Below are 14511 nucleotides of genomic sequence, written 5' to 3' on the forward strand. Positions count from 1 at the left end.
CACACTCAGAGCCACCTCCTCTTGCCAGGATGCTGCACAGTACGGCTGATGGAATTGCCCCTCTCCAGCTGACCCTGGTTACTGTTCCGGTATAAATGGTGGCAAAAATACCACAGCAACACTTAATGTGCCAGGGAAATTATATATAAATTAGGCTAAGAGCCATGTTAAACAGTTGCCTTTCTTGCTGTTGGATAATTATTTCCAGTTCTGTGTGATGTCCAGGAGAAGGGAGCTATGCGAGTTCAAAGTGTTGCTCACTAGGTGATACAAAGGTTAATTTGGTGGGGACAATATAAGGTCAAAGCTGAACCTCAGTTTAAATTTTGTGTTTTTAGTTTTGCTTGCTAAATATTCTACCTTGCATTTTACAGAGAAAAGGACAGAGCCTCGTAGAAGTCAACATATCTTTTTAAGGTTGCTGTTACCTGCAGAGGGAAGAAGAGGCCAGATAACATTTGTTTGAAAACACATCAGTTTCAGTATTTGGATGTGATTTTGTATTCAACTGAAACAAAACAAAACAAAACAGATTATTTTAAGAAAAGGTTCAACAGAATTTAAATGCAAATTTTATAAGAGCACAAAATGTTTTCTACCTCCCATATACAATGGTAGCAGTAAGCTAACATTGATTCATTTACGTTTATTCATAACATGTAATTTGCATTTTCCACCAAAAGTTCTAGATTATATAAGCACAACTCTCAAAAAGGGGCTTTTAAACTATTTATGTAAGATTCACAAAACATGCTTATGCACATGCACAGCTTAAGAACTAAAAATTCCTGCACACAAATTTCCAAATGACTAAAACAGTATTCTGTAAAGCTCTAAATGGCATTACATTTTAACTACATTGCATGTGAAAACACTCAGATAGGAATTCAGTTGGCCTCTTGCAAGGTTTAACAAGAAGAGACGCAGTAGTGGTCAGTATAATACAGGTTCTGTATCTTTTAACGCAGATATATTCTGCAGAATTTAGAATTTCTGCAGTGGGCCACATCCAGCCATGATCAGATCAAGATTCTTCAACAAAACTTTTAATAATCTACCTGAGTGTTATTGTTTAGCAGAACTTGTCAGTGCAAGACAGCCTGCAGTGCTGCCAAACTCAGTTCCTACTCCAGTTCCAGGCTGTTTTCAGATTTGTACCATCCTTGGTTGGCATGCAGCTCTGCTGGAGAGGAGGGTGGGTTTTTCCATAAATCAACAGGAACAAAGGAAATAAAGCAGATGGCTTCGTCTTAATTACCATACACAATATAATAATGATCTTTTTCATTTTCAAGGTGTGTAACAAATTCTTGGCTAAAACACTTGTGTGAAATAGAACTCCTCACAAAATAAAGCACCACAGTAGCAATTTTAAGTCATAAAATTCCAAGGTCTTGCTAAAGTTTAAAAGAAAATGTAGGGGCAAAGTGGTATCAGTGGGCTGAAATTCCTCTGACAGATGTAAAGGTCTTGATGACAGTTATTTTCCAGGTCTGCAGCTCAGCAATCATGCCTCTGAACGGTTTCCCACGTGAAGTGTTTGAAGAAGCGGTCGACGTGTGACTGATCTCCAAGGCCCACCGCCTGGTCTTCTTTAAGGATGAGGCAGAGGCAGAAGGAAAGGTGACGCTGATAAGGGAATCTGAACCAAATGTTGTCACGTTCTAGAGATGATTAGATGCCCTTGCTGTGACTTATTACACAACCTGAGACTGGAAAGGGAAAACCTGGGATGAAATGTAGCTGCAAGGGGGGGAAGATGCTTTTTCAGCAAAGAGCAAAAGCCAAGAGAGAAACTGTTATTGATGCCTAAGATTGGGTTGGGTGTCAGAGCACTCTGTGTGCTGTGGGATGGATGGGATGCAGCAGTAAATCTCCCCCCTGACTCAGACCTACCATGATCTAAATTTATATCTGCACAAGCTGCTGATAATGTAAAAAAGCTTGGCTTTAATAGAGGACAGGACAATACATTTAAAAGGTAGGTATGGGTTGTTTCAGATTTTGCTTTTTCCTTGTGTACATTAACAAATGAAGCTTTGAAGCCAAATATATATAATAGAATGAATAGACTTAAATTTGAAATCCTTTCTAAACTTCATGTAATTTTTTCTATATTTGCTTAAAGCAAAACTATTGCTTCATGTATTTCAGATGTGCAATACACAACTTAAAGAAAGTGCAGCCTTGCTCCTAGATCTGCATTTTCTTTTAAAAAGTCAGTTACCTGTAGCCATATGCCTAATCTTGGGATTAGATACATTTTCTATATGCTTTGACATCTATAATGGAATATTTAGCTTAACAGAAAAGACAAAGGAGTCTGGGATTTTGGAGGAGCTCTTTGGTCAAAACACTTTAGTTCACTTGAGAGTATTTTCACATCTGTAAAACACCCTTCTCAAAGCTATCAGAAAAAAAAAAATCTGCTGTTGAGGAAAATACTGATTTGTCACATTAAGCACAGGCTCCAGAGTGCAGTTTATACATGACATGTTGTGCACAATCATTGCTGCATGGCTTAATTTTCAGTACAAATGCAGAAGTTACATGAAGTTACATTTCTCAAGACTCTTCCATCTAGTCTCTCATTTTTCTCACTGATTTCAGGAAGGGCAGAATCAACCCTTACATCCACCTCCCTGCAGATCGTAGGAGAGGACAGAGCAGAACCTCTTGTTGTGTTACTTACTCTGTAGCTTTGAATAAGCATTAGTCAATTCTGTTTTGGAAAAGGAGTGTCATTCTTAATATTAGTCATGGCTTACACAATAATTAAAGTGTCCGCAAGTTTTTCAAAAAATGTTTTATCAAGTGTGAAGACCCTGAAGCAAAGATTTCAGAATTTAATGTGTTATAATTGTGTTTATTGAAGTATGTATAGTTTATAAATGTGCATTGTTGTATCTGTTGATACAGTGGCTCAGTGTGCAAGTGCAAGGGAAATTTGCACACAAAAAATGCAAGTTGTCCTAGTGCAAGGGAAAAGCTGTCAATCTTCTTCTTAACCAAGTACCACACTTCTCTCCAGCCTCAATGTCTACCACACACAACCTAGATTTGTTCAGCTTCTGAATGCCCAAGGGCTAGAAACTGTTCTCCAGCTTAATATTTAATTGTTGAACTCCTGACTGGGGATGGTAGCTAAGATGCCATGCAGAATGATTGATCACTAATGCTAGCTGGTGGTGACACCCTAGCTGTCGAAGGGATCCTATTGAGCCTTTCAGAGTCTTAAAGGAGGATTTGGTTTAAACCTGATTTTATGTCAGATACCCACTGTGACCCTGGGCAAGTCACTCCACCTGCTTTAGTTCCTCGTGTTCAAGACAGGTCTGGTACTACACACATTTGCAAATATGCGGTGAGACATCTGTCTGCTGCTGAAGTTAGAGAGAAATCTGAGGAGCAGCCTGGGGCCAGGCAGACCTCATAGGTGACCCCAGCCCACCAGAGGCAGCCTTGGCATCTTTTTGCCCTTCTCTGAGGTGGCTGCATAGATAATTGAAAGTCTGGCCTTTTATCAGGCCTGTGATTGCCTGATAAATCCCAGAGTGGTTATAATGAACAGGAGAAGATCCATAGTCTGGGAAAAATCAAAGCGTGGGCTCTACCTGCTGCTTCATTTTTATAGCTGAAGAGGAACCTTGATGAGACTGAGGTTTTACCACAATGTATATTGTTGGTTTGGGTGTCCCAAGAGTGCATGTCTCGAGGCAGCCAGGTAGTTAACACTGCTTTGCAAAAACAGCTGAGGCTAGTGCTGTGCGGAGCTGAGATGATTGGGATCATCAGGAATTTGAGTCTGGAGCATGCCTGTGACAGAGAGGATCTATGGCTCAAAGTTTCCCAGCCCTCTGCCTCAGGATCATGACTCACTGTGTCAAGGAAGAGGTCGTAAGACAGAAAAGGGCAATAAATGGACAAAGAGGAAAAAAAAAAATCCAAATCCCTTCCCCTTGGTTTCTATCTCTGTCAGTATTTTATCTCAGGACTTTGAGACAAGTATCTTTTTTAGGTTCTTCCTCAAACCTGAGGAATTTTAAAAACTATCCACATGTTATCTCTGTACCTTCTTTTGCTCTCATATTGCCTTCCTTACAAGGGTTTGCCCTCACCTTGCTCCAGGCGTGTTTGTAGCACAGGCACTGAAGATGAAGACAGATGCCTTCAGCACCCCTTTATTTCACCCCCACACTGCTGTTCACCAGGTCCTCAACCCTGCACAACCCTGTCCCTTTGCTGGCAGCCTTACAGGAGTCTGAGCAGCTCATCCCTGACTTTGAGGCCAAAAGAAGTCAGTGGCACAGTGAGGGAACCCTTAGGGCACTGTCTTTTATTTTATTTCTGTCCCACAAATAAGCAGAAAGCTTTGCAACACAGTGCGGCACCACAGATACTTTGTTTGTAAACTCCTGCCCCATGTTGGTACAATGCCTGCCTGTCAGGAGGTCCAGCCCATAATAATAACCATACCGAAACCCATATGAATATTGTAAAACATGTTTGCGTGCAGAATGAGTATACTGGGGTTGTAGAAAATGTTACACTGCTTCAAGAGATGAGTTGGACAGCATGTGTAGCTCCTTGTATGATGAGCAAAGAGGAGCTCCTGCCCAGACATCAGGAAGGTTTGCCTGAAGCCTGAGTTCAGCCAGCAGCAGCCAAGAAGGACACAGCAACATATGACAGCAGGACGTTGCAAAAGCATGCTTTAAAAATACACACAACAAGTACTTTTTTCCCTCTTCTTCACCGCTGCCAGCTCTTCTTGGCATATTGTTTCATCCTGCGCTTTTAAATCAAGGCTTCGGCTTTTCTTTTGCAGGAAAGATGAGTTCAGCATTATTTTTTCCCAAACATGCTATTCAGCTGCCTTTTTGTTATCCTTACACAGTCTTATTTCCACAGTCACTGCATTTATACAATTATACAACACCCTGAGTTGGAAAGGACTCAAGAGGACCATCAACTCAAATTGGAGGTGATACCTTACTAAAGGAGGTATCACCCCCATTTTACAGGTGTGTATGTGAGGCACAGAGTACACTGAGACACAATCATGCAAGGAGTTTTCTTCAGTTTCACCAGCTCTCTTCGATCTGCTGGAATGGTCTTCCTAAAAGGAATTAGGGATGTTAATCTTCAGGGGCAGTGGGCATTGGGTTTGAGGGGAGAGGGAGGGAAACGAAATAAGAGGAGAAGAAGGGAAATTGTGGCATAGACTGAATGCTGATTGCTTGTCAGCTTTGCTGAGTGTTAGCTTTTATTTAGAGGAAACTATTGAGGCTGTCAGCCCAGGCTGTCAGAAACTGAAGGAAAAACACAAATGCTTATATACAGGGGGACAAAAACAAACAAACAAACAACAACAACAAAACCACCTAACTCTCTAAATCACTGATGGAATCATCCCACTATGCATCCTTTATTTTATACCATAGACTGATGCAACACTTATTTGCCCATGAATGTCCCTTCAGCAGAGGCCATGGGCAGGGGAAGGGGGAACTTGCTCTCCTCTCTTTGCCTCCTGCAGCATTCCTCTCTTCCTTTCTTCCCCTCCCAGTTTGTGCAACAAGGTCCTACTGTGTCCTTGCCTTTCTAAATAGTTAGACCCTGCTCTTCCCTTTTGGCTGCTGGTTCAGCCTTCACTTTTGGGGCACACGCTATGCTGCAGCCTGGTTATAAACAACTAGTTGCAGACTTGTAGAGGAGAGTATTTTAGCTGCTGGGCATGCATGGTGAGACTGTCAGCAGCTCCTCCGACTGCTGCTGAAAGATGAATCTGAGCTGGTTGGCCCCAGTACATCAGATGTCAAGACTGCAGGGAGGAGCTGGGAGAGATGAAAGATCAAAAAGTGGGAGGGAAGACCTGCTGTTTCTGTGGAAACCAGGACTTCAGTCAAACTCAGGTTTTTGCATCGCTGACCCCAAGGCGACCTGCTGACCTCTCCTCCCAGGCTGGCTCCAGCACAGCTGTTTCTCCTGAAGGAAAGGAGCCAGGCTCACCTCCTGCTCCCTGCCTGACAGCATGTCCAGGCAGACTCCTTCCTGCCAGCGTAAAGACAATTAAAAGAGCATCACGGACGGGATTCAGGCCACCTAATACTGAAGAGGTCAATAGGATAGGTACCCCAGAAAGCCCCAATGTGACAATGCCATCGCAACAAGTAAATAACTACACGTGCTGCTCTTTCAAGTTTGCTGACTGCATAGATAAGAATCTTTGGATGTTGCTTGCTTCCCACACACGTGTAAAAAAACTGTAAAGCAAAGATCTGAAGCAACCCATGAGGTTATGAAACCATATTCCAAAAGATGATCACTGATCATTTTCCTATTCAGAAACACCCTAATAAAAAAAAAAAAAAAAAAAAAAAAAAAAAAAAAGCTTTGACAGCATGCAACATGAAGTTTAAACCAGCATGGAATAGCAAAGAAGCAGAAGCTTTATGGCTAGCTCCTGACAGGAGGAATTTATTTGAGAGGAAGAAGCAATATTTAAAAATCAGTAGAGAAATAATCCAGTGCACAGCCGGGACAAAGCAAGTACAGTTATGTGTGCTCATATTAGGAAGAAGCAGCGGTTCCATTGCTAAACTCCTTCCTCAGGCAAGAGATCAAAGCAAATTACACCCATAAGAAGAATTTCTACAATGCCTCACTAATTAAATCGCAGTTGGTTCGTATAATATTAAAATCAAAAAACATGTAAACAAACCTTGAGACAAGATTGAATATTTTCCATGCAGACATGAGCCTGAACAAACTCTATCTTGTGCTGTGCCTGAATTTTGGAGAAGTTTGAATCCGGAGATGGGTCCAATTTTTGTGCTCCAGATACATCTCCACTTAATATTAACAAAAGTCAAGTCCTCAGCAAAGAAAGCACAGAAGCTGGAAGTAACACTCAAAACACAACCAATGACAGATGGAAAAAATGTAAAACAAGTCCAACCTCTCTGATTTTTCAAAATTAAAAAGGTCTGGTGTCCCATATATAGAAACAAGTAAGTGTAAGACATTCAGCAAATTTTATGTTCCTGTAGGTAAGGACAGGAATGAGAATTACAATAACAAAACTGATAGCAATATTTTCTGATATGACTGAGGCTAGTGGCAAAGCGGCTGCACAGAACAGCAGCATCCTTCTTTCACCCTCCTTCCTGAGTGAATTCACCTCCCAGAAAGTGGGTGAGTGCTGCAAGGTATGTGGTGCTGGGCTGGTCAGAAAGCAACAATACAATAGCTAGTGCTTACCACAGCTTTTTACAGCAACACTGATGAACGCCTGTGTGGCTGCTTGACTCTGAGGGAGCTGGATCACAAAAATGAGCCCTGAGTCTGTGGCACCTACAAATCTCTTCTGTCTGACAGAGGCAGAGACTGTGGTTTGAATGGGTTATCCCTGCAGCTGCATGTGCTCGCCCAAATCAGAAAATGATACCTAAAAACAGGCAGCTGGCTATAGCTTGGCTCTTTTCCATTGCAAATCTGCAGTGGGAACTTGCATCATCTCTGCTGTCCATTAACAGTTTCTTCTCATTGATTTAGGAATTGCCTGTAATGCCTCCATCCATCAAAGACACCTTTGGGAACACTGGGAGCGATTCCCCTCTTCTGTGTCAGAGATCTTACTTCTCTCAAATCATCTTCTGCTCTGTGTATGCCAGTGTTATTCTGGCTATGCCTGATGCAGTAAACACAGTGAGGCCAGGGAAGGGGCCTGAGTGCAGCCCCACATCTGCCTCTATCATCTGGCTGTCAGCAGGCTCCCGGGAGCAGCACCGGCGGCTGCCTCCCGGCCTGCTCCCAGGCATTGCTCAGGCACAGTTTGCAAGTGCCAAGAACCATTTTGTCACACCAGAGGTAGCCCCCTCACCTCCCAGCCCTCCCACTCACCGTACCAGAGGACCATCCCACCTCATCCCATCTGCCCCGTTCCCCCAGCTCCCTGCCCGCTAACCCAGTTCTGCACACACACACACAGACACACACACACATTCCATATTAACACATCCCGCTGCTATTCCTGTTTTTCTCTTTGAATCATAACCCTGGAGCCCTGCATCTCTAGAGAGCCAAGTTTCTCTCAGAAAGGAGATTTACAAAATTAAATTTTCTTTCTCAAGAGCTCATCTGCTTAGTCCCCACCTGCATTCCTAATCCCGCTGGTGACATCAGGGGTAATGGGCAGACATTCGGATTTTGAGTAAAAGGCAGAAGTGATTGATCTCATATTCACTTTCCACATCCACTCCCATCTGCTCCCAAAAGAGAAAAATAAAGGAGGTTTTTAGAAAAGACAATAAGCCAGAAAACTCGCACCCCGAGGAATATGATGGAATGGCGGTATTCCTGAAGTGAACACTTCTGAGCTTCCCGTAACGACAAACCGTATCCACAGTTCAAGTACCCTTTGGAAGTATTAACTGTGAGCTGGAACAAGCAGCCAAATGTTCAGCGAGGATGTGGCCTCTTGCCAAGGGCAACGTGGGGGATTCACAGGGGCGATGCTTTCTCCTTCACCAGGCAGAGCGCCAGGAGAGCACAGATCCCTCCCAGGGAGCCGGGGTGGCCGCAGAGCTGGCCCGGCTTCACAGGCAGCCCAAGAAAATCCTCCTGTCCATTAGGTTTCCCCCAAAAAGACATTCCTTTCCCAGCTCACCTGTGCCAAGTGCTTCCCTCTCGGGGCAGCTCAAAACCCCGCTACCTACCACAGACATTTGCAGATGGCTCTTCTACAGACAGCCACTTCTAAGGGGCTTAACCTGTGCAGACTTCTGCTTTACTGCAAAAGGACATCACTCATAATTACACTTTCCGAAAGTCCTTGCACACATGCACACATAAATTGCTACATATGGGGAGGGAGGGCACCAGCTGCAGCCCGAGGACAGGTATATTCAGCACCAGCTTAATGCATATCTCTACTGCATCCCTATGTTTTATGAATAAATCTTTGCAGAAAAATGTCTTGGGAGGAGAAGCCACAGGGCTGTTATAGCTTTAACAGACCCTGAGTACTTATCTCAAGCTGAGAGAGTGATTTCATGGCAATAATTTGTTTAAAGTGTTGCTGATTGCTTCCTAGTTCTTCCTAGCAAATGACTTTTACACCTTTCTACTGTTGCTTTTATATGAGCTGCTATGGTAATTACTCTGCAGGAGGCTGTGTAAACATCGTACAGACCCTTTTATCTGACTACTAAGGGCCTTAGAAGACACTCCAGAGACCTGATAAAAATGTTTTCATTCGTTTTTCTCCTTCCTTGGAAAAAAAATATTGTTAGTATGTTGCTTTCAGAGTTTTCTCTGTTCTTACAGAGCACATTCAAGTGTACTTCAAACAGAGCCTGTCTGATCCCTGTAAATATCCTGTTTGAAGGGAACTTCGAGAAAGTACTAAATGAAATTACTGAGAGCTTCTGTATGCAAGGAACTGCCCCTTCTCTGCTAAACAAAGAATTTCAATGATAAAATTATTGCAAACAAAATTGAATTTTTCAGAAGAACCAGGGATGATCACACAGTGATTAGGGCTATTCGGAGGGACCTATTTCTGGTTCATCTTTTTATTCTCAAGGTATGAGAACTACCTATTCCTCCTGTTAGGAACAGGTTGAGGCAACGATGTTTGGAGTACAACCAAAGCACTTTTGGTGTTTGACTGAGTCTCCAGCCCAAAGATTTGAGTTCAACCCATGAAAGTTTTTTGCTTTAGCCCAGCTTCAAAGTGTCTGCATTCCCCCTTCTTGTGTCTCTCAGAGATCGGAGCCCTCTCAGATCACCCATGAAGCCCAAACATCATCACACATCATCTCTGTCAGATTAACCAGAGCACATACTGTGGAGTCTATGCTGGTTTTGTGCTTTTCTACCAGTCCTATTCTGGCTCTAAGAGGACTTAAAATAGCAGAACCATCACAAACTTTGAGCAGCACAGGAAGATAATACAAGCTCTGGCATAAATCCTGCTGGTACAAAGTCGGGTTGTCAGTGTATTTTAGCACATTTAGGCTGATGATATGAGTTCGTTCTTGAGCAGTGTTTTGTGTCATGTGAACACAGTGGGGCTTTTGGTTTGGTTTTGTGTGTGGTTTGTTTTTGTTTTCGTAGTTTTTGTTTTTGTAGTTAGGATTGTGATGCAGGTTCCATTTTAATCCTTGATTTTCAGGGGTTTGAGGAATTTGGTAGTTTAGCTATAACTTAAATAAAAAGAATGGTTAAACTTTTACATATTCACCAGCAGATTATCTTCCTTTCCAAGATTTAATGCAACATAGTCTAGTATAAGTAGCATGACATTTAATTCCCCAGTATTCTGAATGAACAAGACATTTCAACTATCTTATGGACGAAAGCACCAAAATGCAAGAAGGGAATTTGTAAGACTTCCACCTGTAGGCAAAATGGGGAAAACATTCTTCAGTGATACTATCATAGATTCTTTATCATAATTTTCCATTTTGTGTATAATTTGTATAATTATCCCATTTCATGATCTCTGAATTCATATTTACTTTGGGACAAGGTGAATTTGAAAGTAAGCACATCAGTTTACTTCTGAAAGATGCCGTGTCCAATAACCCTGTCCCAGGGATAAAAGCAGATATACAATATCATGATACATCCAATTGTTTTTTTCAACTTTGATATGTTCACACAAAGTTTTCTGAGTTGCGGGTCGTGTTAGTCTTCTGGAACTTTTACTGCCATGCCAGCCCCTCTGCTGCTTACCCACCCCTACTGAAACACCATTAATGATGCACAATGACAACCCTTTATAGGAAACCACCATGATATATTATGGGCATTTGGCTATGTTTTTTTTTTTTCTTTTTTTTTTTTTTTTCCCTCCAATATTTAAAACGTGTTATCAGTATTAGCAGAGAACAGGACTCCAGTAGGTACTGAATCAAACTCATACTCCATAAAGGCAATAAAGGATGTTAGGAGTACCTCTAATCACAGAGAGTTCTCTCCTCGTTTCTACTTGCACTTCTGGGCAGTGACGTAGCACCCTGGGTTTAAGAGCAGAGCAGGTACTCATCAATAAACTCTGCTGCATCTGTTGAAAGAAGTGCTGTGTGCAGCATGATGTCAAACAGAGTGTGCATGAGCTTGTTAAGAAGTTATGAAAGGAGCTTCCTTGTTCCTTGGGCTGAAAGCCCGTTTCTGGCTCCAGGTGGTAAAAACATTAAAGAAGAATGGTTGCGAATTATTCTCACTGCTTATTTCACACAAGTACAAACTGGTCTGGTACAAGAACTGTCTGTCAAGTAAGTGAAATGAGATAAGCAGGACTAACACAGCATTATGCACTTAGCATAACAGTTCGCTCCTGTAACTTTATCTAGATGGCTACATAAATTGCTCTTAAGTACTCCAAGTGTTGTTATGTGCATTTTCTTTACAAACAGGCTTGGTAACATTGTTCTTCCCAGCCTTTGCACACCCACATACATGCTCCTTCAGACCTTAGAAAGAGACAACTGTAACTGTAGGAAACAAAATCTGAAAAGATAATTCACAATAGCACTATCTAGCTGTAGTAGAAGTCTTCTGAGATCTATTTGCTTTATGTGCCTACAAAATAAGGTACGGATACATGAAAATGCAATGCAATACCGCCCTCTGCTAAAGGAACATTCATTTGCCCAACATAATCTGCGTAGTGGAAAATCCTGATTCAAGTCCCAGCATTTGTGTAAGAGTACTGCTTAGACCAAACAAAGAGGAAACTGTTGTACAGTATCTGATGTTCATCTGCAAGCCAACACAGAGCTAACAAATTCATCGCCATTCCTTAACATTATCAAACTGAATCCTAAAGCCTCACTTGGTGTGAGTGGTGGCACAATTCCGCCACAAAAGCTTGTTTCAGATAAAAAAGAAAAAAAAAACACTCTACACACTGTCAGTGTCTAGTCAAAGCCACTCCCCAAATGCAATCCCCTTTGAACTATTTTAAATAATTGAGACTATTTCTGATTTAAGTGGAAAATTTCTCATGTTCCCAGCTAGCTTTAGCAATTTAACTGTCATTTAGATGGGGTTTACCATTCCTAGAAAGAGACCTGACCTTACCCACAGAAGGTGCCCCTCAGCCTCCCCTTCCTATCAAGGGGCCTTAGAGAGAAGAAGATCCTCATGAGGATTTGCCTGCACACAGACATGGAGCCCTGCTAGAGCCCTGCAGGATGCTGAAGACACAGAGGGAGGTTGGCAGGTGGGTCCAGCAGCCAGGTGGCTCTCTGGACCAGCAGGAGGAGCACCCTGGATGGAGCTGGATCCCCATTCCCACAAAGGTGGTCATGGCTCATGGGACCTCCCACCCCTGCACTCACCCTGCCTCAGCTGCTGTCCACCTTGCTGAAGCATGGCCTAAACCAATGCTGGTTTCAGCCAAGGTTAACAGAGCTGGCTGGGAGTAGATGAAGAGAAGGCATTTCATCTGTTCTGCCATCCTCAAGGGAAGGGAAGTCCCTTCCAGCCTAAGAGTGGCCACAGGGAATTCTCATGGGACTTGGGTTCCTAAATCATCACCATGAAACTTTACCCCAAATCTGAAGCATCCTGTATAGCCACTCAGTACAATGTCAGGAAACTTCGTTTTCTTTATTATTGGTCCTTGCTAAAACAAACATTTTAACAAATTTGTCTCTAGAAGCATTTGAATTTATTATCCTAGTAATGCTTGTTCCTAAAACGACCTGTTGCAAGAAACACTTAATATTCCACATTCCTTTTGTATCTGGTAACATATAAACTTAATGTCTATAATTCTATTATTTAAAGCAACTGTAAATCATTATATTTTCTTTCTCACCTTCATTTGTCCAGTACTGCTGAGATAGCAATGGCTGTAACCCATGATTTGAAAAAATATATTGTGAAGTGTAGAAGGCAACCAGTAGAGCTTGCTCCGTGCATCCTTCTAGTCATTCTCCTCTTCCATCTGAAAATAAGAAGCTGTTCTTTCCTTGATAGATTATTTTGTTAGGTCTGCTCACTTGATGCCATGATTGCATATAGTCTATCCGCAAACATTTTCCACTGAAACTTCAGGGACAATCTGGTCTCTAAATCAGCCATTCCAGGAGATACTTGTCTTATTTTCCATTTCTACAGCAGAGCTACAAACCTTAAAATATAAAAGTCAATAATAAAGTATTTTCTTGTTTCCTGTTATATTCAGTGTGAGAAATTCTCCAATCTAAAAGCAGCTTCTTTTATATCACTTTCTACTAGGATCAAATTATTTACTAACTCCAATGTTAGGCATCATTTTCAGTTTAATAACAGAAATTTACCTTGTCATATTTTTATGTTTACTCACATTCTCTTGTCCCAGTTTTCTCAGGGATGTAAAAGCATCATCTAAATCTTCAACTATTAATATCTGAAGTCATCACGTGCTTTTAAACTGGACCACAGGCAAATGAAAGGTACCTGTTGCACAGAATGACCAAGTTAGTGGCATTTCTTGTGATAATGATATTTCATTTTGCTTTTGGAAGAGAAAATACATTGGTGTTCAATCTATATATCAATTAAAATGACAGCACAATCCTTACCTGTATGTAAATGAAGAAACTCCCTAATTTTATATTGTGTTGTTCCTCTACAACTTGGCCGTATGTCTGGCAGCAGACAACATAATACCTATTGTTCTTAAATGTCTTCAAAATATGAATGAAATCCAGTAGAAAATTAGAAACCAGGCTGACTTCACCCATCATTGGTGGTTTCATGTAACCAAACAGTCAAAAGTATGAATCCCAGTCCTGGAAGGAAATACCAATTACAAGTATACTACCTCGAGGCAATTCCACCCCTAGTAAAATACAAAGCTGCCCCGATTGCAATGATTGGGAAGGTCACAGTGAGTGAAATTACAGAGAACAGGTGAAGAAACTAACTCTTAAGGAGATGAGGTGAGAATAAAGAAACAAAGAGCAAGTGAAGATTTCTCTGCTACAAGTAGAAACTATGCAGGTGTCTTACTTGGCTATTTCATTGGAAAGAAGAGGCAGAGGGTGAGCTAGGAGAGTTCAAAATTGTATGTTAACAGTCAGTGAGCTTTTGCCTAGACTGTAGAGAGTTGGCACACAATGAGCTTTATGTTACTGCTCCAGTCGGCTCAAATCAGCTCTTGGGCTGCTCTAAATTATATCAGAAGCTGTAGCCTGTAGTCTTAAGGAATGCTAAGTTTATGCAAAGCCTCCTAACCCCATGTTTACTCTTGACTTCATCAGCAATTCAGCTCAGTCTATATAAGCTTTTTTGTCTGCAGCTACAGTGCCTCTGACATGTTCAAGCAGCAGATGACAGGCATCAGAGCAACTTGTGCCATTTTGTGATGGAATACATGTTCACAGACCTTGGTAATTATATTATAGGCCCTCATCTGTTCAGTGTTTAATTTGTGAAGCATTGTTCAAATGCACAGACATATTACATGACTCATACCACATGATACAGCAACTTTAGCATCCTGCAGTA

At 41.8% G+C, this 14511-nt stretch overlaps 1 long non-coding RNA gene across 1 annotated transcript; it reads right to left on the reverse strand.

Moving 5' to 3' along the window:
- Positions 1–1214: 1214 nt before the first annotated feature.
- LOC121068018 lies at positions 1215–13452 on the reverse strand. The gene is made up of 3 exons (XR_005818565.1): positions 13320–13452; positions 10966–11074; positions 1215–1712 (listed from the first exon to the last, which is right to left on the reverse strand). It is a non-coding gene; the product is annotated as an uncharacterized LOC121068018 (long non-coding RNA).
- Between the last annotated feature and the right edge of the window lie 1059 nt (positions 13453–14511).

The sequence above is a fragment of the Cygnus olor genome, chromosome 3 (assembly GCF_009769625.2).
Source record: "Cygnus olor isolate bCygOlo1 chromosome 3, bCygOlo1.pri.v2, whole genome shotgun sequence".
Lineage (NCBI taxonomy): Eukaryota > Metazoa > Chordata > Aves > Anseriformes > Anatidae > Cygnus > Cygnus olor.